Raw genomic sequence first — 25393 nt, 5'->3', positions numbered from 1 at the left:
TCTGGTTGTTGATGAGTTCTGATGAAAGTTTAATGGTGTCATTATTCTGCATATCATGTTTGATTGACTGTGTTTAGCTTCAGTATTGATGGATGAGAACTAATTTTGGAGCAGGATCATAATGACTCATATTTATGTGATCTGATGGACTAGATTTGGGTGCTAACACACATATTATCCTTGTATATGTAATATGTCTGAAGTCAGGAAGTGCATCAAGTTATACGTAAGTAATTGATGACATATACGCTGGTTCACCTTGGTGAAGTTGCATATACATGCTGGTTCAGCACTTCCAAGTAGCGTATGCACTCTGATGCATGATTTTGATGATACAATTGGTTATGAATATTGTTGCAGAGTTCAGTGTTCTGCTCTGTGTTCTGGTGACTCTGTTGTTGACAGGGTTTCAGTGTTTCAGTGATTTAGAAATTGATGATGCTAGTATTGATTGTTTTGTGCTTCAATGATATTGATGGCTCCAATATGAAAATTGGATGAAACGTGGCCTTCAGATTATAGTGTTGTGCTTCAGGAGTATCCAGTCTGAAAATGTATGAAATGTGGTCCCTGGAGGATGAAAGGAGATTGTAGGCCGGCGCCTACGTACTAGTACATCAGCTAGTACAAGAGCAAAGGGGTGGTAGCTCCCTTCCAGTAGCAGCTAGAGAACTAGTGAAGATTGGAGCATTCAGTAGGCAGGCACCTACGTACTAGTAAATGGATCAGCTAGTGCAAGAGCTAAGGGGGTTGTAGCTCCCATCCAGGAGAGTCTGGAGAACGAGAGAAGTTTGTAGCCTTCTGCAGGTAGAAGCCTATGTACTGGTATAAGACTGCACCAGTACAAAAATATTGTAAAATGAAGTTTCTTATTAAAAGAAGATAGAGATGACTTGCAGCACGTGGTTTTCACCCACATTGGGTTTCCACCTTATATCATGGTGTTCATGTGTGCTTCTTGTGTGTGATGATCTGTTCTGTTTTACTGCACCTGCTTACTGTTCATATGGTTAATGAAGTTCTGATGCACTAACTAAAGGTCAACATTTAATGGATTGATTGAATCATAAGTATTCTGGATATACGCTAGTTGCAGTAGACACAGTTGCGTATACACGAGGGTTCCATTAACTGAAGTAGCATATATGTATCTAAGTATGGAAATGAAAAAAGTTTTATTGATTTGATAATACTGATTCACCCTCCCCTCTCAGTATTATTTCCAACAATTGGTATTAGAGCAGGTCCTTTGGTAGAAGCTTGATCACTTGAAGGAGATCCGTGGAACTATGCGAAAGAAGCTTAAGAAGAAAGCACCTAAGAAGAAGAAGACATCTTAGAAGATCTATGACAGTGGGTGTATTGATTGGGGAATATGTGGAAGGGGCACATCAGATTCAGAATCACTTTAAAATGAAGATGAAAAAGATCTATCAGGTATGAATTTGTTATCCTCTGGTGATACATCTATTTATCCTCTTAAATATGATGAACGTGATAGCGAAACAACTGAATTTGCACTTATGGGTGAGCAAGAAAGATATCAAATAGAGGTATAATTTAAAAGGCTTACAGACAAAATCAGAGATCAACAAGATCTATTGAACACAAAGGAGTGTTCTTTCAAAGAAGAAGCTACCAAACTAAAAGCTCAACTAGAGGAAGGAAACAAGGTAAGGAAGTTATTCAAGAACAAGGAAGATCAATGTCAAAAGTTGCAGGATGAAGTGACATCATCAAGAAATGCAGTCAATGAAAGGTGCACAATCATCAAGAAACTCAGAGATAGATCCAGTTATTATGAAAGACTTGAAGCTACGATCCGCTCGCTAAAGGAAGATCTTGAAGAATCAAAGAAGCAGAATAAAGATCTACTCCAAGCTCTTGAAAAAAAAGAAAACGAAGTTCTTGAATTAAGGCATCAATTGGAAGAAGGAAGGAAAGCTAAAGAAGACATGAAGAAGCACTATCATGAAAAGGAAGAGCATCTTCAGGTTGAGGTAAATATTCTAAATGATAAATTAGAAGAAAAGGATAAGCTCTTACGATTTCAAGATAGTACTAAGATCTTGGATGATTTTCTTAGTAGTCAAAGGTCTCCTGCTATTAAAACTGGTCTTGGTTTTTATGAATCCACTGAAAGTGAATCTAGCTCATAAGGGGAGGCAAGAAACTCTAATGAGAAATCTGAAATGCACAATGAAGAGATGAGAAGAAAACCCCATCAATAGCCAAGGAAAGAAATTCTTCAAAGGAAATCTTTTACTCCTCCAATGCATAATGTTGAATGTTATGTATGTCATAATCTTGGACATGTTGCAGCTATATTTAGAAGAAGAATGGTTCAAGATCATCACACAGAAATATCATCACATTCCAGGTACTTTCAGGGATATTGTTTTTCTTGCAATATGTTTGGTCACAAAGTTGTTGATTGCTACAAGAGGAATATGAAACATATAAGATGTTATGCATGTAGCAAGCTTGGACATATAGCAAAGGAATGCAGGAAGAAGGTTCGGGCACCACACTAAAAGGAGAAAACATCATCACACTTGAAGATATGGAAGAATAAGGAAGTACAGTCAAAAAGATGTGGCACAACACAATATACTCAGACACAGCACAACATAGACATAACAGACTCAGGGGGAGCTGAAAGTGTAAAACTTCAGTGTCCTAAATCTTATACGCAAGTTTCATAAAGTGAAGTTGCATATATACACGAGTTAGACACTGCAAAGTCGCGTATATGTCAGTCTGAGGAAAAGCAGTGGAGACAGGCCCAGAAAAAGGGTCTGATATGACTCAGTCAATTATATGCTCTATTGGTTAAATAGTTATAGTCTGCTGAGGATGTGTGGAAATGTCTTGATACTTGTAAGATGTCTAGAAATGTTTTGATCCTAACTTAATGATGATGATGTTTTGATACTTATTGCTGAGATATGCATGATCAGATCTAACAGTAAGCAGATGGCACAAGTTGAGGGGGAGCATATGCATTCAATAATTCATTGTTGGCATTATGGTTAATAGTCCTTGGTGATGATGCTTATATGGCTAAATTCTATATCTTGCTATGATGTGGTTATGAGTTGTCCATGATAAAATCTCATATGATTCTTGGGGTTACATAGTTGATGTTCAGATCATATTTGTGGCTTGATTCTCAGATGGTGCATATATGATGCTTACATGGTGATCTTCATAAGGATAAGGAAAAGTACAAAGTTTGAATACACAACTTTATTACTTGATGATGAGTCTCTCATATGCTGCTGTCGTCATGTGCATAAAGATCATCTAATACAATTATGATGCAGGATTCCTATAGTTCTTGGTGCTCATGTGGATGAGGATTGTTGATGTTGATGATATTGACAAAAGATCTTGAGCTCAAGATACATAGTGCTGAATACATGAATGATTACTCTAAGTTGCATTGTTGGAGACATGATGATGATGAGTTCTTACCTACATGTTGATAGGTTGATACTTACATATGTTGATTGATGTAGATATTCTGAAGTGATGATACATGGATGATCTTATTGATAATATGGCTATGGTTTTTTACGCATATGATATAATGTGAATGATTTTATGAACACCATAGGGGCACAACAATAACAATAAGGGATTCAACGACAATAGTAATGGGCGAATCACTAGTATTATAGGGACCTAACATGCCCCTCTCCTTCAAAAAAGTGTTGTCCTCAACGCATGAGTAGTTCTTGATGCTTCTGTATAAAATTCTCATCCTCCCACGTGGAATCTTCAACGGGTAAGTTCTTCCACTTGATGAGATACTCTAAAATTGATTGACTTCGTAGGTGTCAAGTTCTTGTTTCGTTGACTGCTATAGGTTAAAATATGATTTTTACTTCCTCATCAATTTCTGGAAATATTGTTTGAACTGGAAGCTTGTCACCTATAACCTTCTTTAAGCATGAAACATGGAAAACTAGGTGCACTCGGGAAGCTGTAGAAAGGTCCAATTTGTATGCCATAGTACCTATCTTTTGCAACACCTTGTAAAGACCATAATACCTTGGTGATAATTTATTATCCTTCTTAGCTTGCTTGAGGGACATTTGTTTATATGGTTCTAGCCGTAGGAATACCTAATCACCTACATCAAAACTTCTTTCACTGCAATGTTGATTTGCCTACTGTTTCATTCTATTCTGTGCCAAGGTGAGGTTAACCTTTAAGAGTTCAAGAACTTGTTGCTGATGCTTAATGTGATCTTCCACTACTTGAACCTTAGAATTTTCTCTTAAATATGATGTGATGGATGGTAGATGATATCCATAAAGTTCCATAAATGGGTTCATTTTTGTTGCGGTATGGAAGGAAGTGTTATACGACCATTCAGCCAGAGACAACCATTTGACCCATTGTGTTTGTTTATCAGATACAAAGCAACGAAGATATCCTTCCAAAAATTTGTTTACTATCTCAGTTTTCCCATCATATTGAGGATGATAAGATGAGCTATGAGCTAACTAAGTACCAAGATAAGAAAATAATTTTGTCCAAAAATTTATAGTGAAAATGGGATCTCTGTCACTTACAATAATCTTTGGGTTTCCATGTAGCTTTTGAATTGTTTCCATAAATGTAGTAAAAATTGTACTTGCTTTGGATGGATGAGATAATGCACAAAAGTGTGCATACTTGGTAAGTTTGTCAACTACCACCATGATAACACTCATTCCTTCAGACTTGGGTAAACCTGTGATAAAATCCATTGAAACCTCCTCCCAACGTTGGCTTGGAATGGATAAAGGTTGTAATAGTCCCGCGGTCTTAGTTGTTTCAAATTTATTTTGTTGGAAAACCAAACATTCCACCATAAACTTTTGAATATCTGATTTAAGGCCATCCCGAAAAAAATCCTTCTTAACCCTATGGTAGGTTTTTAGAAATCTTGAGTGCCCTGCTAAGGGAGAGGTGTGAAATTCACTAAGAATCTTTTGTTTGAGTTGGGAATTCTAACATAGGTATAACCCCATGTTTGTACCATAACGAATCATTTTTCCAGCTAAATGTATCAGATGTATTGGGATCTTGTTGTATCTTTTGAATGAGTTTCCACACTTCCTCATCATTATTTCATTCATCCCTTGTTTCGTTTATCCAATCTGGTTGGATAATAGAAATGGTGCAAAGAAATGCTTCCACATCCTCATCCTTTCCTGAGAGCATCTGCCACAACATTTTGCTTCCCTCTTTTGTTTATAATTTCAAAGTCATAACCCAACATCTTTGTGACCCATTTTTTCTTTTCTTATGAAGATAATATTTGTTCTAAAAAGTATTTAAGACGATCATGATCTGTTTTTACCTTGAAGTGTCTTCCCATCAGGTAGGGTCGTCATTTCTTAAGTTCCTGTAGTATTGCCAACATTTCCTTCTCATAAATAGCTTTTTGTAAATACATTCCTTTGATTGGATGACTTTTGAAAGCAATGGGTATTTCTTCTTGCATTAAAACAACACCGATTCCATTTCCTAAGGCATCACATTCCACAATAAGGGTTTTTGTGAAGTCCGGTATATCTAAGATTGGTGCTTGGCACATTGACTCTTTAAGATATTCAAAGGCATTCATTGCTTCTGGGGTCCATGAAAATGCATCTTTCTTCAAAAATGTTGTTAGAGGTGCTTCTATTCTCCCATAATTCTTAACAAACTTGAGATAATATCCTGCCAATCCGAGAAATCCTCGTAGATGTTTTATGGATGTGGGGATTTTCCATTCCTTTATGGTTTTAATTTTGCTAGGGTCTACCTTAACAACTTCATGAGATACAATATGACCCACATATTCTAGCTCTTGTACTCCAAAGAAACATTTGGAGATTTTTTCATATAATTGTTTCTCCTCCAATAGTTTGAGCACCATGTCAACATGTTGGAAATGATCCTTCCAAGACTTGCTGTAGATTATTATATCATCAAAAAATACTAACATAAATTTTCTAAGGAAGGGTTTGAAAATGGAATTCATCAAACCTTGAAATGTATAAGGTTCATTAGTAAGGCCAAAAGGCATGACCAAAAAGTCATAATGACCCTCATGAGTTCTAAATGTTGTTTTTGGAACATCTTTTATCTTCATTCTGAATTGATGATATCCTAAACGAAGATCCAACTTGGTGAAGTAAATTGATCCATGCAATTCATCCAATAATTCATTAATGATAGGAATGGGAAATTTATCTTTAATAATGAGCTTGTTGAGCTCCCTATAATTTGGACACATGCACCATGATCCATCCTTCTTGTGAACCAATACTACTGGAGTAGAGAAAGAACTTTGATGAGGTTTAATTATACTAGCCTCTAGCATTTCTGCAACCATGTGTTCAATTTCACTCTTTTGGACATACGGATATCTATAAGGCCTAATGTTTGAAGGAACACTTCTTGGAATCAAATTATTAGCATGATCATGATCATGAATAGGTGGGAGGCCTTTGGGAGTCTCAAATACCTTGGAAAGATTGTCCAAGACTTTTTGGATATCTCGAGAAATAGATGATTTCGATGTGGTAACCTCTAGTGAACATAATTATGCAATTATGCCTCGTTGTTCTTTCTTTATAAGCTTTGTCATTCCATTATAGATGATTATCTTTCTCGATTTCCCTGCGATACCCCTTAATTAAACTTCTTTTCCTTCTGAAGAGAATTTCATGAAAAGTTCTTGAAAATTAAATGTTATTGCACCCAAGGATTGTAGCCATTGGACTCCTAGCACAACATCAACACCACCCATTGGAATGGAAATCATTGGGTTATTCAATACATATCCTCCCATGGATAGCTTGATATTATGGCACTTTCTTGAGCAATTTATGGTTCCTCCACTTGCTACCATCACTTGACATTCTGGTGCTGGATATAGGAAGCAATTCGATTCCTTGGCTGTGTTACAATGAATAAAATTATCGGTACTTCCCAAATCAATCAATACTATTACCTTTTTCTTCTTGATATGCCCTTCTATCTTGATAGTTTTAGGAGTGGTAATTCCAACCAATGCATTATAATATATGGTCAGATTCATTTCTTCTTTTTCTAGGGTTTGTTCTTGGTGTATATCCTATTCTTTTGACGTTTCTTGTTCCTTTTCTTCCTCCTCTTCACAATCTATGTAAAAACATTTCTTGTCGGCACACTTATGACCTTCAGTGTATTTTCTATCACAACTGTAACAAATCCCTTTTGCTCTTTTTCTTCCAATTGTTGTGGTGTCAACCTTGTAGTTTGTGGATGGCTAGGGGCAGTAACGCTTCCATCTCTATGATTGTGAGTGGTAGGCTTCCTTGTTGCCATAATTTTTCTTTCCATTTTTCTTGCCAACCTGAATGCCTTCTCCAATGAATCTGGTTCCCAAAGGAAAACCTCATGTTGTCTTTTATCTTTTAAAGTCCCTATGAACACATTAATCCTATGCTCCTCAGGAATATCTTTTACCCTTATATTCAATTTTTGGAATTCCTCAATGTGCTCCATCATTGAACCCTTTTGTTTGAGATTTATCAATTTGCTAAAAAAAGTGTTGCTTTTTGTATGCTCATAATGTGCTATCATTTCATCCATAAAAATAGCCCAAGTGAAAATTTGTTTACGAGAGCAAAGCCATCGATACCATACAAACTGATTTGGTTCCAAATATAAAGTTGAAATGTGTACATTTTGTGTGTTTTTCACATTACGGAGATCAAAAAATTGCTCCATCTGTAGTATCCATGTTCTAGGATCATTTCCATCGAACTTCCTCATATCAATATTTGGAACATGGTGGTTCCTCGATCCAAAGTTAGAGTCTATGAAATCATGATTAACATTTATTTTGTTCTCATCAGGGGTTTCCTTTACTACTCTTTCATGATTAGTAAGCATTTCTTATAGAAACTTTCTCAAATTTATCTTCAAATCTTCCATGCCTTTCTTTAAATCATCCATCTTAGCTTCCACACCGTCCATCTTAGCTTCCACGTCATTCATCTTAGCTTCTACGCCTTTCTTTAAACCATCCATCTTAGCTTCCACACCTTTCTTTAAACCATTCATCTTAGCTTCTACGTCTTTCTTTAAACCATCCATCTTATTTTCTATTACTTTTTGTGTGAGTGAAATTTGTTGCACTTGGTCTCGTAATTTTGATATATCATGTTGCATTTCTTCCTCTTCTTCATGAGTCAAGCTAGAGCTTTCAAGTTTCTTACTAGGTGTTTCCATTTTCTTTCTTCGGGGCATCAATTACCAATAATAATGCTTCACTATGCCCTTTGAATTCCTTCAAACTAATTTTTCAAACCAAGCTTATGAAAAAATTAAAAAAAAACTACGCACCATTTTCACCTTGTAGGAGCTCGATATTGAATATGATGTATCTCTGTAATTTTGGATCTCCTAGGTCTAAATTTGCTTCCTATGATAACCCTCTGAGTAATCTTTCTAAACCTACATGTCTGATCAAGATTGGATTCTCCAATGAATATTTATGTGAAATCTTCCATGATGACCTGAGTATAGACTTGTTCAGTAGATTGAACTTGTATGACATTCCGCGGGTCACTGTTTCAACCTTAGGTTCTGAAAATAATACCCAAAAAAACTACTGTCCTTCCTCTTTCTGTAACTTCTTATGAAACTTCAATCTGATGTTCAGAGCGAACGTTATGACAATTTTCCCAAGGTGACCTGTTTGGAATGTAATTCAGGTGTCTACACAAACCCTAACTTCCTCAGATTATATCCCCGAAAATATAGTGAGACAAGATCTAAAATTTTGAACTGAGGTTTAGACTGATTTGATCTCAAATGGGTTTCTGTTTTAGCTTCTGAAACTTCATAGCTAAAGAGTTATAGTGAAAATTCCACAATGACCTATTTTAGATGAAATTCTAGAGCTTGCAAAACCCTAACTTCCTCAGATCATATCTCTGAAAATATAGCAAGAAAAAATCTGAAATTTAGATTGGAGGTTTAAGACTATTTATTCTCAAATAGGTTTGTTTTTTATCTCTTGAAATGTCGCAAAAACGAAGTTATAACGAAACTTCCATGATGACCTATTTGGAGCAACGAAACCCTAGAATCCAAAGATTTGATACCAAATGTTATGAAACCAGTGCACAAAAAGATAGAAATGATAGATCAACGCCTTAGAATTCAGCCTCTTTGAGGGGGAAACCTCCTTTACATTACACAAATGAACAATTCTTGGATGATTCAAATGACAAAACCTCCTTCCTATATATGAGTCTAAGGGGTCACAATATAACTAAGCCGACCTAACAATAATAATATAAAGGCACAAAAATAACAATAGAGGGATTCTATGGAGCACAATAATAACAATATGGGGACAATAGAGGCAAAACAATAAGAATAAGGGATATAATTAGAATAGTAATGTGGAAATCAATAGTATTATAGTGACCTAACATTCTTCCTCATGGTTCATCCATGATGCGAAAGCCATCAACTGTAAATCCCCTAGCTTTGCATTAGGGTCCCATACATTTATATCTATCAAAGGCATGTTATGCAAGTAGAACTCATACATCTTATCCCTATCCTCTAATGTACTTTGATCACAGAGATCAATGAACTATCTATAATCCTGGAATGGCATGGTGCCTCTCTGTGCTAGGGTCTTGATTTGGAACTACAACCGTTGTTCCTTAAGGTATTGTGCATAGGACATAGCTGGAATCTTGCACTGGATTGCTTCCAAAGATAGACTATCCATGGATGCCAATTGATTCTCTCTTTCTTGCAATTGTTCTTTCAACCATGCATTTTCTACCCCCAAATGAGTCTTCATGATAACCTCTCTATCCCTCAAGCTACTTAGTTCCCTTCCCATCTCTTTGAGCTTCTCCTCCATCTGACCAATGTCCTCCACTCCCTTGGACTTGGCAATCTGCATCCATCTATGAGTTCTGGATCGTTCTTTCTCAAGCTCAAAGAATAATTCAATGGAAATTTTTTGTGGAATGACCCTGCCCCCCTCAATAAATCTATAATAGGAGTCAAGGTTAGGTTGAGGAATAGGTTCCCTTAGCTTTGGGTCCTCTATCTTTGTTTATGGATGCTTACTTAATTCCTCATCCAATTTTTGAGTTTCATGTAGGTTTAGCAGAGTTTCTTGTAGGACTGCCTCTGCTTCCTGTAGTTCCTGCTATGTATCATGTAGGATGTCTTTTACTTTGGATGAGGTAGACCTAGTTACAATCCTTCTCACGTTGGTGATAGGAAACTTAAGGGAGGTTTGTGCTGAGGATCCTTCTTCTTGAGTTTCTATAGGAGGAGCCATCTTCCCCGTTTTTTTAGGCAAGTCCTCAATAATAATGGGAACCTTGGCTGGAGTTTGGGGTTTTCCCTACTTTATCCTTGTATTTTTCCTTGCTCTGAAGTATAAAGGGATTTTCCTCTGTCTTTTTCCTTTCTGTTTGATAGAGGTTCTAAGGATAGTGAGGGAAGCTACTTCCTCTCTCTCAGTGGGTTATGGAGACACCCTAGGTGACTCCTTCTTGTCTTCTATCCCCTCTTTTCCATTGCCCTTTTTACCTATGCCTTTCCCTTCTTCTTCTCCCTCTATATCCTCATCTTGTTTATCAGTTTCCTCCTTGAAATCTTCCTTTGTTTCTTCATCACCTTCTTTCTCTTTCTCTTCATCTTCATCCTTGTCTATCTCCTATTCATCCCTCTCTTCTTCTTCTCCATTTGTTTCTGTTTCTTCTTCATCCTTTTCACTGACAGTAGGGCTAATATCATATGTGAGGGCTTTGATATCCTAATCTGTCTCCATGTCTCTAAAAATATCCCATTGGATAGGAATCCTAAGGTTCTGGAGGGAATATTCTATGATGATTCTATGGTGGGATAACTATCGGGGGTTCCCATCCTGCACCTTTATGCTTGTATCTATCAGTGATTGCAGAAGGAAGTATGGTATGTTGAGCTTTTGGTGTGGTCTCAATTCTTCAAGGAGCCTAAAGTGATAACCGTAAACCACACAATACCTACACTCACATGATATGTATTTTATAAGGTGGTAGTTTACCTCATTCCAAGGGTATGGTAGGCTTGTTCTCCTTACTCCATTCTTTTCCTCAATGCGCTCCTCTCCCTCTAAAAAGTATTTCTTCTTGGCAGTATGGATATCTCCCTTGTCTTCCTTTCTCCAAGGCACTCCTAGGGGAAGTGTCATAATTCTGCTTATGAGTTCACAGGTGAGATCTATGGAGAGGCCTCTCACCATAACAATGGCATGGGTTCTAGTTAGTGGAATGAGGGAGAGGGAAAAATCTCGAGCCATTTCATCATCATACCCCCTCAATTTCTCAAAATACCTTATCCAATTATGCCTCGTGAAGATTTCTAAGACAAGAGGGTGTTGGTGAATCCTCATAGTGTTAATGGGCTCCCTACTATTAAACCCCCCTGCCATTTTGTTTGGTGAATTTTGAGGAGCAGTGATGGTTGATACAAATGTTAATGCAAGAGAAAATGTGACTGAAATACTTGAGGAGACAATTCCTTTACACAACTATCAAATTCACTCAAACCAGGAGATTTTTCTATTCTATTCACTTGGAAAAATGGAAGGAAATGCAGAGCCTACCTCCTCATGGTGTTTGTTGTAGCCAACCCCTATGTTTTCCCTTCTGAAACTTCTCTTGGTCAATCCTGTAGACTGTCTGACTGTATCTTGTAGGATTCCTATATAATCCTGTAGGAAGTCCTGTGTGATCCTGCACAGGAGAAATATGGAATTATTCTCTTCTATCGATTTCTTGGGTACGAGAGTGATTTTTCTATCTAGAGTGAGCCTCGAGGAGATGAATGCATGGGTGCATGGGGATCAATGATTATTTCGTCTTATGTTCGAGTTGAGTGAGGTGGTGTGCTAGCAACCGAGGTACGGTTTTTTTCTATTTTTGGACTGTTGGTCCCCACTACCACCTCATCATTCCCCTTTCCTCGTAATCAACTCCCACTTCGAGCATCTATAGCCTTAACTACCTTTGTCATCCTCCTCTTTTTTTTGACTTTACTACTGCCACGTGTGGGAGGACCAACTATTTTTTCTTTGTCGACTAAACAAAGCTGCCCAAGTTAACTGGTCACCTTTCGCTTGTAAACCAACTCGCTCACAACCTTTACATTGTTTTACTACATAATGAAAATGAGAGAGTGAAGTGATATACTTACCTGTGGTGCTAATACCTTGCTGCAGTTTGTTGAAGACATGAGGTGCTTGCTGTGTGTTGGTTGCATGTTATTTTTCCTTCCTTTTTTATCTCCCTCTGATGATTCCCTTGATGTGCAGGCACTTGGTGCTGAAGATGACGGTGCTACTGCTTCTGTAGAGATTCTCCTGCCCTTGGATCTTCATGCTGGAAGCTTGCTGCTACTCATGATTTGTATTCTGTGGGATAGGCTGCTACAGGATTTCCTATAGGATGTCCTGTAGCTGCTTCTCCCTTAGAAATGCTAATCATTTCTTCTGTTGGGACTTTAGGGATGATCACATGGATAGAGAGGAGGTCTAGGAGTGTGAATAATGAGAAGTACACATAGGTGTTGTTCCCTTCTGCTCCCTATTTCATTTTCCTTTTCCCTTCAAGACTGTGAATTTTTTTTGAAAACTATTTTTTTTTTATGATGGATGCAGGGGTGATCATGGTGGAGAGAGGTATGGTAATGAAGTTATGATGTAAGGTTTTTTTATTCTTTTTACATGTGCAAGTCATTTCCTTGCCCTAGGGTTACTCATTTTAGGATTCCGAAGCCACTGTAATTCCTATAGGATCATCCTGTAGGTTTACAGGGAATCCTATAGAAAACATAGTACCCTTGCAAACTGAGGCAACTAAGTGAATAAATGAAAGGAATGGTGGAATGATGAAAGATAATGGATGGAAAAATAAAAATGTGATCAGAATAGGTCCCTTTTGATTCTCCTTTTCTCTTTGACCATCCTCCTGCTCACTTGTAAACAAATTTTCATGATTTTTTTCTTTTCTATTTTTCATTTTTTTTTTTGAAAACAACTAGCCTACCTCCAAGAGGTTTTCATTCTAGTTGCTTTCCCTAGGTACCTCAAGAGAGGTTTTCACCCAGAGATATTTTTATTTCTCTTTTTGACACCATTGGGCCCCCCCAAGAGGTTTTCAGCCCAATAGTGGGACTCAAGCACCTCATGGAGGTTTTTACCTAAGTCCTTATTTTTCTTTTCTTTTTTTCTCAGTGATTTGATGAGGTAGGAGCTGAAACTTGCTCCACCACCATCACTATTTTATTGATACCATAAATGAACTCTTGCTTTGACAATGGCCTCTTGTAAAATTTCAGTCTATGCCCATTAACAAGTAAAGGAATGGCCTCTGCATCTATGGTTCTGATCTACATTTAACCATTATCATGACATCTCTCTATAACATAAGACCCTAACCATCTTGTCCTTAACTTTCCCTTAAAGTATTTATATCTGGCATCATATAACAAAGCCTAATCACCTTCTTGAAATTGCTTGTCCTTGATGTTCTTATCATGCCAGATCTTCCTCTGACGTTGAGTTACCTCTGTGTGTAGGAGGGCCTGCATTTTGAACTCATATAAACCATTCAACTGGAGCAACCTCTATTTTTGTGCACTACTAAGATCTAGATCTAGTTGGGCTGCAATCCTCAATGTGTTATACTCAAATTCAATGGAAATGAGGGCCTTTTTCCCATAGACCAGCTCATAGGGTGTGAATCTAGTGGTGGTCTTCCAGGTGGTATTATAGACCCAGGTGGCCTCAACTAGTCTATCTGCCCAATCTTTCCTGTTGCTGCTAACCACTTTGGTCAAGATGTCCTCCAACGCTCTGTTGGTTACCTCCACTTGCCCATTAGCTTGTGGGTGATAGGGAGTGGAGGTCCTATGCTTGGTCTTGTGCTAGTTGAGCAAGTATTCAATCATCTTGTAGCTAAAATGCCTACCTTGATCAATGACCAATTCTCTAGGGTACCCAAATTTGTAAAATACATTCTCCCTTAAGAACTCAGCCACCTTCTCCTTTGTTGCTACCTTAATTGCCTTAGTTTTAGCCCACTTAGTCAGATATTTAGTGCACACAATGATATACTAATTATGCTTGGAAGGAGGGTCAATAGGTCCAATGAAGTCCATGCCCCACTTGGCACCGATCACACTAACTAGTATATATTTTCATATCCTAATAAAGAATGGGCCAATAATACCGAGCTTGTAACACTTTAAATGTTGCCCTCTTTGCTGCAAAGTGACCTCCACAAGGCCCATCATGACAGGTCAAAAGGATGTCAAGGACTTCCTCCTCCCTGACACATCTTCTCAGAATTTGATCTGGGCCAAGTTTGAAGAGCTTGCCCCCAATCCAAGTGAAGGGGCGCTCTTCCTCACAATCCTGATTTTCTCTTTGAAGGACCAATTCGGTGGGAACTATGCAGATACCAAATAGTTTTCTATGTCAACAAACCATGGAGAGAGAACTGAGATGTTGAATAAGTGCTTATCTGGTAACTGATCATCAACCATTCCCTCCTAACCTATAGGTAAATTTAATCTGGAAAAAAAGTCTGCAACAACATTTTCCTTTCCAGGCTTATCAACAATAGGTAGATCAAAATGTTGTAATAAAAGTAACCATCTAATAATTCCATCATTCACATCAGGTTTATTCATTAAATATTAAATTGTGGCATGGTCAATATGTACAAATGTTTGATAACCTGTAATATAATGCCTAAATTTGTTCAATGAATGCACAACATCTAGGAGCTCATTTTTGGTCACTATGTAGTTCAATTTGGCCTTTGACAGATTCTTACTGGTAAAGTAAATGACATAAGGCAATTTCTTATCTATCTGGCCTAGGGCTGCTCCTATGACTTTGTGTGAGGCATCAACATGAATATGAAAAGGAAGGGCCCAATTTTGGCCTCGGAGAATTGGTGTAGTGGTTAACTTGTTATTCAGAGTGCCGAGGGTCTCTTGACAGCTTTTTGACCATACAAACTTAGAGTCTTTGGCCAATAAACCAAATAAAGGAGAAGCCAACTTGCTGAAGTCTTTTATAAACCTTTAATACTATCCATCTAACCCTAGGAAACTTCTGACATCTCTCTGATTTTGTGGAGGTGGGACCCTCTAGATGATATCTATTTTGTTTGGGTCCACCTACAGTCCTTGCTGAGATACTGAATGACCTCGCACAGTCCCTGTAGTCATCAAGAATTCAAATTTCTCGGGACCGAGAGACAGGTTCATTTCAATGCACTTGTGCAGAACTTTGTCTAAGTTGGATAGAGCCTTCTCGAAATCACCTCCATAAGGTGTGAAATCATCCATATAGATTTCTACTGCATCATGGACTAACTCGGCAAAGATACTCAGGACTGCTCTCTGAAAAGTGGCAGGAGCATTGCATAGGCCAAAAGGAAGGACCCATCTAGGAAAGAGAAAAAAAATTCCCTACTAGGCCATCTAGCACTTGGTTGATGAAAGGTAGAGGGAAATGGTCACTCTTTGTGGCTTTGTTTAACTCCCTGTAATCAACACAAATCCTCCACTTACCATTTTTATTTGGAACCAACACCGAAGGAGAGACCTACGCACTATTTGAGATAGGGTAAATGAATCTTGCATCTAGTAGTTTTTGTAGTTATTCTTTGACTATAGCTTTAAGAGTTGTATTCATCCTCCTTTGGGGTTTCTAGTCTAGCTTGCAACCTTCCTTGATATAAATATGGTGAGCACACACGGAGGGGTGCACTCCCTTCATGTCTTGGTAACTCCAAGCAAAGGCATCCAAATTTTCCTTTAGCATCTTGCACAACTTTTCTTCTTGGAGAACAGAAAGAGATGGACTGATTTTCAAAGTTCTCTCGGGGCTGAATTCTATGGTTTTGACAGGGATAAGGTTGGAATTGGCTAGGCATAGATCAATTTTATGGTTTTTTTGGGTTTCCCTTACTACTTCTTCTAAGGACAATGTACTGGGAGTTGGACTTTAGAGTATGTGTTCAATCAAATCATCTTCATCCTATTGTCCCCCTCCCATGGTTGTTTCTAAAGTATAGAGTTGGGTAGAATAAACTTCATCTTCCTCCTCCTCTTCTAGCCATAAAGGTAAGTCATATTCTAGAGATGGCTGAGTAGGAGGGTATAGGACTAACTGCTTGGACATATGCCCATTTTTTATGATCATATTTCCAACTCTACAACTAATGTAAGCATTGACAATGGCTAACTAGGGCCTCCCAAGGGTGAGAGGGTAACCATTAAGCTTAGCCTTAGGCTAGAGAACTAGGAAATTTGTAGGGTATTCCCAAGTATCAATGGAGACCATCACATCCTCCACAATCCCCTTAGGGTTCACTGTGGAGTAGTCTGCAAGTTGTAGAACTGTTGTGATATTCCTAAATGAACCTTAGAGGTTGAGCTTGAGCATGGTGTCCTTAGTCATCACCTTAATGGCAACCCCAATATCGATCAAAATGTGTGGGAAAATGGTGCCATTGATGTGCACATCTACTATTGGGCTTCCAAGGTCCAAATACTTTGGACAGATTACCTGCCCAGCATCAAGTCGGGTAGCTGTCCAATGACATTAATGGTAGGGGCATCTCTTCTTCACCTCCCTGGATGCTTGAAGCACTTATTGTTAATAAATTTATTGTAAATAGGTACATATTTAATAGCTTGGAGAAGTGGAATTTTGAAACATATGTTTTTCAATTCTTCCAGAAGTTCAGTCTCTTCTGGGTAGGCTGGAGTGGTTCAGTTAATCTCTCAAGAAAGGGTGGTGGACTTACTTTAAGCACACTTTCCTCTCTTTCTTACTCAACCTCCTTAGGTGGAGTTAGAGATTGGTTGTCCGAGAGTACACTCCCATATATCAGGTTGATTTCCTGAATCTCCACAACATAAGTTGGATATGATGTCTCTCCACTGTATACTTGTTGTGCCTGTTTATTGTTCAGGTTCAGATTTGGCTGGGCAAGCATCTGGGGTTGTTTAGGCGAAGTAGAGTGTAAAAGCTGTGGTTGGGTAGGTGGTGAAGGAAATAAAGCTAGAACATTTTTGTATGGGGGCCTCCACCCGTCGGGTGATGCATTCCACTGAGGATGTGGCAGAGCATATGGTTGAAATGACCGAATGGATGGCTGGGAATTATACTAAGGTGGAAAGGACCAGGAAGAGATGTAGACTAGGAAGAATGAGAAGGGGATCCCCAAGAAGGTATGGATGTGGTCTAGTTGGGGTTGTAATATGCATGGGATGACCCTTGCATGCCCTGCTAGTATAGCCTAGGCACATGAGGTCTCCTTTGGTTTATGTAGCAAAGATGCTCAATGACCCCTTCAACTCCTTGATATACAAATTTGAGTCCAGGTAAAGAGGGGCACTTGTCTTAAGTAGTTTTCTTCATACACTGAGAAAATTTCAATAGAATTCAATGGACATTTGTTCCTAGGGTGCCTCCTGGTGCATCTAGGGTAGAATATGGTGAAGGATCTCTCTGATTCCTCCTCCTTTCTCTTAATGTGCATATTTTCCATCTGTAGGAAAGCGTTTGCAACATATCACTTTTGAAATCCTCCAGCATATTTCCAATTTCACCCTTGATGGATGAATTAGAAGAGGATGGACTGACCAAAGGTTGGCTACCCCTACCCTTTTTCCTGGATTCCTTAGAATGGTTTGTAAAGACGGTCTTGATATCCTCATAGGATAACTGGTAGATATCCCCTCCTACTACCAAGTGTAAGGTATCCAGAAGATCTTCCCTTACTCCTCTAAGTAGGACCAGCTTCAGTGACTCATGGTCAAGTGTTCACCTAGCCCTGTCATAGCTAAGATGGAATCTTTCTTCATTATCCTCTAGGGATTCATCATTGCCTAAGGTCATTCTAAAAATTTCCTCTTTCGTGTCTTTATACCCACAATAGTCCCGATACTTGTTGTTGAAGGCTTTCTACATCTGAGCCCAAGTTGTGATGCTATCTCCAGGTAAGCCCATGAACCAGTGCAAATTTGCATCCTTGAGAATGGATGGAAATAGTTTTAACTTCTGCTCATCATTTGTATAGTCATAGGTTCGACATATGATAGCAAACTCAAATAAGAAAGTTTTTGGGTCTTCTGTGGTCAGACCATGGAAATGAGGAAAGGCAGAAAGGCTTATATATTTCATCTTAGTATCCCCATTGGTTTCCTTGATGGGGAAGGTACCCTCAACTCTTTCTCTATTTCCTCTGTCATTTCTGTTTTCAGCCATAGGTTAAGTAGGAATGGGTTCTCCTTCTTCTTCGCCCCCCGTAGGTTCTTCAAATATGTCTGGTTTCTCACCTAAGGGTTCCTGTAGTTCACAACCACCGAAGAAGAGGGAAGTTTGGCTATTTGAAGCATTGGGGGTATTCGTCAAAAATTTCCCTAAGTTATCCCTATTCCTATGAGGCATGAAAAACATTTTTTTTTATTTTTTTGTGTGTGTGTGTTTTTTTTAAACTTGAAAGTAATTGCAGAATTGGAATTGTAAACTGAATGAAAACTACTGACTAAGTGAAAAAAAAAACTAGTTAATTGAAATCTTTCTTGCATAATGGAAATGAAAGCAAAGAATACATAATGAGAAAGGAAGCAACTAAGTTACTTTGGCAGAAATGAAACTAATAGCAAAATACTAGAAACAAGAAATAGAAGAAATAAAGAAGTAATCACATATTACTCAGACACCTCCCTAGCAACGACACCAAAAAGTGATGAGCACCAGTATTGCAGCAAGAATGCTGCAACTCCTAGAGCTACCAGATTTACTTTATCAACTCGGGGTCCATACAAAATTGGAGGTCACTGTGTTGTATACACAAGTAAAAGTGATGGTTCTGCCTTTTTCCACTGTTCAGCTGGTGAGAGACCACTAATGTTTTCAAGCGAGACTTCCATGGATTTAGAAGAAGCTTGATTGCAAATGAAAGAAAGAGAAATCTACTCTAGGAGAAAGCTTGTCTACTGCAATAACGAAAATGACTAAAATCCTATGCTAAAAACACACCATATTCTAACTAACTACTGAGAAACTATGCTTTACAATAATGCCACGCTAACATATATGAAATTTTACTATCTAAAGCATGGAAATTCAAGACATCAAAGATCACTACTGTGCATGTAAAGGACTGAAATAAATTTGTTTTGTTCTTTTTATTCTTTTTATAGAAAATCAAGTGTAAACCATAATCTCTTTTGGTGATGTGGCAAGTGGCTTAGTGGTGCGGGTGGATGGTTGGGAGGTTTATGAGATGTTTGGAAGGTTTGGGAGACCCTTGGGTGACTTGGTGTGGCTTTTTAGAGGTTTTTCCTCAATTCAGACTCAAAACAAGCCACTGTAGGAAAACCTACAGGATGTACTAGAAACCTACAGGATTCCTTGTATTTCTACAAGATATAGCCGAGAGAAAAAAGTTGGTTGTTGGAGGTGATGGAAAACTTAGGGAATGTGGTGGATGAGTGGGATGGAGTGAGAAAATTCCTAGGATCACTTAGAACTCAAAACCAAGGTTAGGAGATGGTTGGATTCGCTCAACATTCTTGGAGGAATTTCTATGTAAATGATGAGATTGGTGAAGATCTTGCTAAAAGCAAGGAATGACTATGGATGGATGAAGTTGGAAGGTGGTTTCCTACTATGATATCTCTTTAGATTTCTGAAGCATCTGCTCTGCATCAAACATTTATAATTGCAAAAAAGTCATGTAAACAAGAAGAATTCTAATAAGCTAGAAAAGCAGAATTTAATGAACTAGCTATTTACTTCATGCATGAGGAAAATTGCTAAATAAAATGGAATCATGGATGAGATCTACTATAAGACTGAAGATGGAAGAGATGGTAATTAAATCCTACACTTGAAAAACTAATCAAATGTTGGTTCAAGTACAGTAAACTCGAAATCTTATGAGAAAATGGAAATATGTCTTTTTGGGGCTACATAAGGGTCTTTTCCTCAAATCATTATCCACGAGGGAAGAGGTGAGGCCAAGAAACCTACTGACAGCCTTATGGTGCTCCTTTTACCCCTTCTAGCCTGCGATGAAAGTAAATCACAAATGGAAGCAAACTAATAAACAACTAATCAAATCTACATTACTTGCAATGAAATACTTCTAAAGACAATGTAACCATGAATCTGTGAAACTAAGCCAAGCATACAGATAAAAGAAGAGGAGCCTTTGTTGGTAGGGTTGGGCCCTAACCCAAGAGATTTAGCCCTCTGAGTTAACTCAGTAGTGGATCAAGAAAAATATCATTTTCATTATCAAAACAAAAAATTACATCAATGTCTTCCACAAGTCTAGAGCTCGGAAATAACTAGTGTTTTTATAACAAAAATTTGAATCCTAATGAGGCTCTAGGCCTCTCTACTTATACAGTTGAAGTCCCCAACAACTTCCTTAAATCGAGGGAGGCTCGGCTCCCAAACTCGAGATGAACTAACTCTTTGTCTATCACTTGCTCGGCTACCTTTTGATCTTCATGACTTCGCTGATTACTCTGAGCTGGTGTGATTAATGGAGGAATACTCGAATGGGGGAGGAGTAAATGAGGAGGATTTACCTCCTACAATCTCTCTCCCTTGTCCCATTTTAGTTTCAAACCTTAGTCTTGTGAAAATTCCTTAATTTTCTCTTCCAAGCCTACATTTAATGCATATTAGTCCACCATGCATAATATCTCACTTTAACCCATCTCATTAAACAAAATATAATGAAAACATGTAATAAATTGTGAGGAGAGTAGATTTGACTAGCTAGGAGGTGAATTAAGGCCCATATAATCAGCCACCAATGAGGCTCATCACCAACTAGATGAGTACATGATGGAAGCACAATCTTAGTGCTCTAGGTCGCTAAAAGGAGGCGCGGGACTATAAACTACACTGACCGGGTTGTGGAGCTGTGTGATTCGACAACTGAGCGAAATGAAGGAATATCACAGTGTCAACAGAAACATGCGGGTAGTTGTGCTATCAAAGAGGGGATCGAGCAGGGAAGCCAAAAAGTGACTGTTATGGTCATTTTTCATGACTTGACAAAAACGACTAAATGGTGTGGGGGTGACATTTAGAATTTAAGGGCAAGATCTTTGAAAATTTGCTGCCAATCCAACATTTATGAATGAATTTTGGGGGGAATAGTTGGATTTGAATTCAGAAATGTCTATAAATTACAGGTGGCTGCCCAACGAAAAACACTTGGCATTTTGAGAATTGAGGTGTTGAGATCTCAGGCACGTATGAACTGTGAGTACTTTGAAGCTTTGATAGCGAGTTTAGTGTTTGAGAAGTTTCAAAAGGAAATGCAGGAGTTTTTGTCTAGTATCATGTTGGCACCTGCAGAAACCATAAGTGCTAGTGAAGCAATGGCAGCTGAGGGAACTGCCATAGAGATAACAAGTTTTGAAGTACCTGTAGAGGTACCCAAATCATTGAGGTCACCCAGGCCAAGGCCTACACCAACCAATGAGGGTCTAAAAACAAAGAAAGATAAGTAGAAAGTGACACTGTCAGTGTGAGCGTCACCCAAAAAACACCTGCAGAAGGAAAAACCCACCATGCAGGAGAAGGGAAAGGTAGTTGACCTCGAACCCGAAGAAGATAGTGAAGAAATCAATATGGGTGGGGACGAAATTAAGATGGGGGCCGAGGACATTGATGTTGAAGGGTCTAACCCTATCTCTAAACTACCCAAATACATTCCCCTGTGCCAGAGCAGGGTCACACAACATACACCATTGCTACCGGACAAGATCCCATTTCACGGACCGCGCCTAGTGCACGTCCCCCTTTTAAAACTAGTGGATTAGGATTTGGCCGATATAGAGCACTTTCCCCACTTAGCGACTAATCAATTCATGCATTGTGTCTTCTATAAGAGACTAGTGTGACCGCACTGGAGCCAAGGAAATGGATAAAAGGGGTGAACAAGGTAGGACTACTAAACATGCTATGGGTGCCGCATTACAACTGCGTACCCATAACCATGATATTGATCAAAAAACTGCTATGCTTGGTGCACGATGAGTTCTTGTGGTTGGAAGAACCAATACCGATCACTGACATGCTGATCCACATGATCACTCGGCTGCCGCATTTAGGACTAAATCCGTCCATGGCATTTGGCGGAAATACATGTGAGCACGACATCACCGAGAAAATCAAGGACAAATTTAAGCTCATCAAGAAGCCGCATGGCTACTCCATTTCTATTATAACTGACCCCGAGGTTAGAGTAGCCACCCAGGTCTTGGCAAGAAAAATTATGAGAAAATGTCGTGCAGATGAAGTGTCGGCACCAGTCGTATCATTAGCGGCCCAATGCACGGAGGGTGTAAAATTCAACTGAGTGTGCTACCTCTATAGTGAGTTCCTCACGAACTACAAAGAGGCGCAGGACCACAACAAAACTTTCACTATGCATGGATGTTTCTATCCATAGCACTGGTCGCATGGGAGTTACCAAAGGATAGTTAGTTTCCTCAGGTCATGCAAGATTTACTGGAAGCAGCGAAGTTTGCTTCGCTCTAGGCCACCAAGGACCCCCAAAGGGTCATGGATAGCAAGATATTTTTGATCTTGATGGAGATTAGTATCAACATGGCCATCAACCACAAACCGTGGTTGTCACTGACTGTCTTTGACCATTTGGCAAAATATGTGGAGTTCAAGGTGGACTTCCACTATGTCTCCATGCAAGCATAGAAGGACCCTGATAAAAAATGGTATGACCTTCCATACCTCGCCACATATGATGCAATCGTGGTGGTCCTAGACCATTGGCCAGTGGAGTGATGCACAACCTTAGAATTGATAGTTGGGTCTATTAAGTCTACAGTGAAGCATAAGAAGGAAGAGGCCAGACTAAAGATGGAATAATTTACTGAGGATAAAGTCGAATTGGAGCGCGCTGCGAAAAATCAGACAGAAGGGCAAGAAGAAGAGGAGGAGCGTGACTCCGACAGGAGTCAGAAATATCCTTCCCCTGAGATAAAAGAGGAAGACCAGTGATCCGACCAGGGAGGAGCAGACCCAGAGACTACTTTGTTTCAGGTTAAGTGCAACAAGGAACAGGAGAAAGTAGGGCTGCAGAAGAATTCCAAGGCCTGCAAAACATCCCTCAACCCAATCACCTTGACAGAGGGTGATTTGAATGACATTGGCAATGCGGTAAGGGATGCGACCATGAAACTGCTGGAGTAGTTCGAGCAACAACAACAAAAGGTCTTGGGTGCCATTCAAATGGGTCTACACGAGATGTAGATCTAGGCGTCACAGGTGCATACCAGTGCAGGCGAGGCAGCACGATGTCAACTAGTTTGGTGCTTGGAACTTTAGAGGCAACAGAAATGGTGTGCACATTAGATCCCCTGGCCATAGTGTTGCTGGATGGAGTGCTAACTGCAGAAGCAGAATCTGACAGGGCCACTATCAGTGCCCTTAAGAGGGTTGGGCTAAATTTGGCCATGCTTCCAAGTGAAGCCCTTCACACTTTGCAAGATGGTGTGATCGTGGAACTTTGAGCTCGCAAATAAAGCACCCTGAATGTTATTAATGAGAAGAAGGTGAACAATGCTCAATTGGATTCCTAGAAGAATTATGCCATTGATCTTCTTAAGGCCACCACAGAAAAGAATGAGCGCATGACCAAGGTGGTGGTTGAGGCATGCAGGACTGTGCCAAAACTGGATATTCCTGAAGATGCGCCAGTGGACGTGAGAATCTAGAAGGTCACTACTGGAGTGTGTGAAGAGAGAACATAACTAGCTAAGGTTTATTTTGAATTGAACCTTAAAAATACAAACCTTGAGTTGAGGGCCCAACCTTCGACTACACCAGAGGTTAAAGAGCAGTGCACGATCGCTGTCAAAGATGAAGTACAAGCTATAGATGCTGCCGTGAAGGAGTACACTGCATTGTTCGAGCAGTCGCTCAAAGTAGTCACCAACCTAAAGGAGGATCCCACTGTGTAGAGGCTGGAGACAAAGGCGCGAGAGCTGCAACATAGATATGATGAGGTTAAAGTGACGATGTGCACTATCACCATTACACAAAGTTTAGCGAAGCTGTAGGAAGCAAAGGCACTGAAAGAACAGGTTGATGCATCTCAATGCAAGGAGACAATACTCAAGGACAGATTGGGGCCTTCGGTAGAGGAGGCCTATGTACTCACTGCATCCATTGAAGGAATTTGTCCAGTGTGCAGGAAACACAATAGAAATACAGGCAGACAGCCCAGAGCTAGTGATGAAGTAGCTGGTTAAGTAGGTGAAGCATGTGGAAACACAATGCACCTATGAAGTCACAGTGGTACAAGTGGAGCTGGGAGGTCTTCGCGACAAGATCTCCATGCCAGCAGAGTGACTCAGGGGCAAGTCACCATATTTGTGTTGGGGGTCTGTTGGGAACGGGTCCCCTGGGGTCAATTTTGGGGTTAAAAGCCCAAGTTTTGGGGCTAAAGGCCCAAGTTTTGTGTAAAGAATGTAAAGTCTTTGCATTTTGTGGTTGCAGAGTGCGAAGATGTAAGAAATCAAAAAGGATTTCCACCCTTAGTTTAGATAGTTTGTGTCAGCTTGATGAGATCCGCCCTTGGTCCACGGACCATGGGATTGTATAAAAAGGGAGTCTTAGAAGAGTCTAACGCAATTCATAAGTTTTTGTTAGAGTTATCAGTAAGTTTATGGGTCTGTGAGGGCTAAGAGCAAAGAGTCTTAGAATAGAAAGAGGCTCTACAACTAAGTGCATAGAGGCCTAGGGTATAAGTCCGCAGCTGACGCGGAACCCTGCAGCTATGGTATTCTGGAATTATCTGTGTATGAGTTATTTTACTTTTGTTATGAATGTTGCGATTATGTTATGTTGAATACTAGGGTTATGAATTAATGCTATATTGATGTGTGAATCTATGTATTTTACTTTGTCATATGAACACAAGTAAGAATATATGTTTACATGAAGATAACCATAATGCATGTTAAAGTTAACCAATACTTAAGTGAATCTGAGTAAATATAGAAGTAAGAGTAATTACAGAGGCATGTAAGTGTCTGATCTATCTATTTGGGGTCTGTGAAGGACGATCAGAGACTTTTGTGGAGACTTCAAGGGTAAATAAGAGGAATACTTTGATAAGCCTTAAAGGGCTTATTAGTCTACACGAATGAAGGTTTAGGGCATATAATCGACATCACAACCATCTCAAGGTGTGGAAACTTGGTTCCTGCACCCCCCATACTGCTTTGGGTGAGAATTCAGTCTGCACTCTGTGGA

This window comes from Pinus tabuliformis, chromosome 2_2, assembly GCF_031772625.1.
Source record: "Pinus tabuliformis cultivar Carrire ecotype Pingquan chromosome 2_2, CPIR1, whole genome shotgun sequence".
Lineage (NCBI taxonomy): Eukaryota > Viridiplantae > Streptophyta > Pinopsida > Pinales > Pinaceae > Pinus > Pinus tabuliformis.
Note: the sequence above shows the minus strand (reverse complement) of the source record.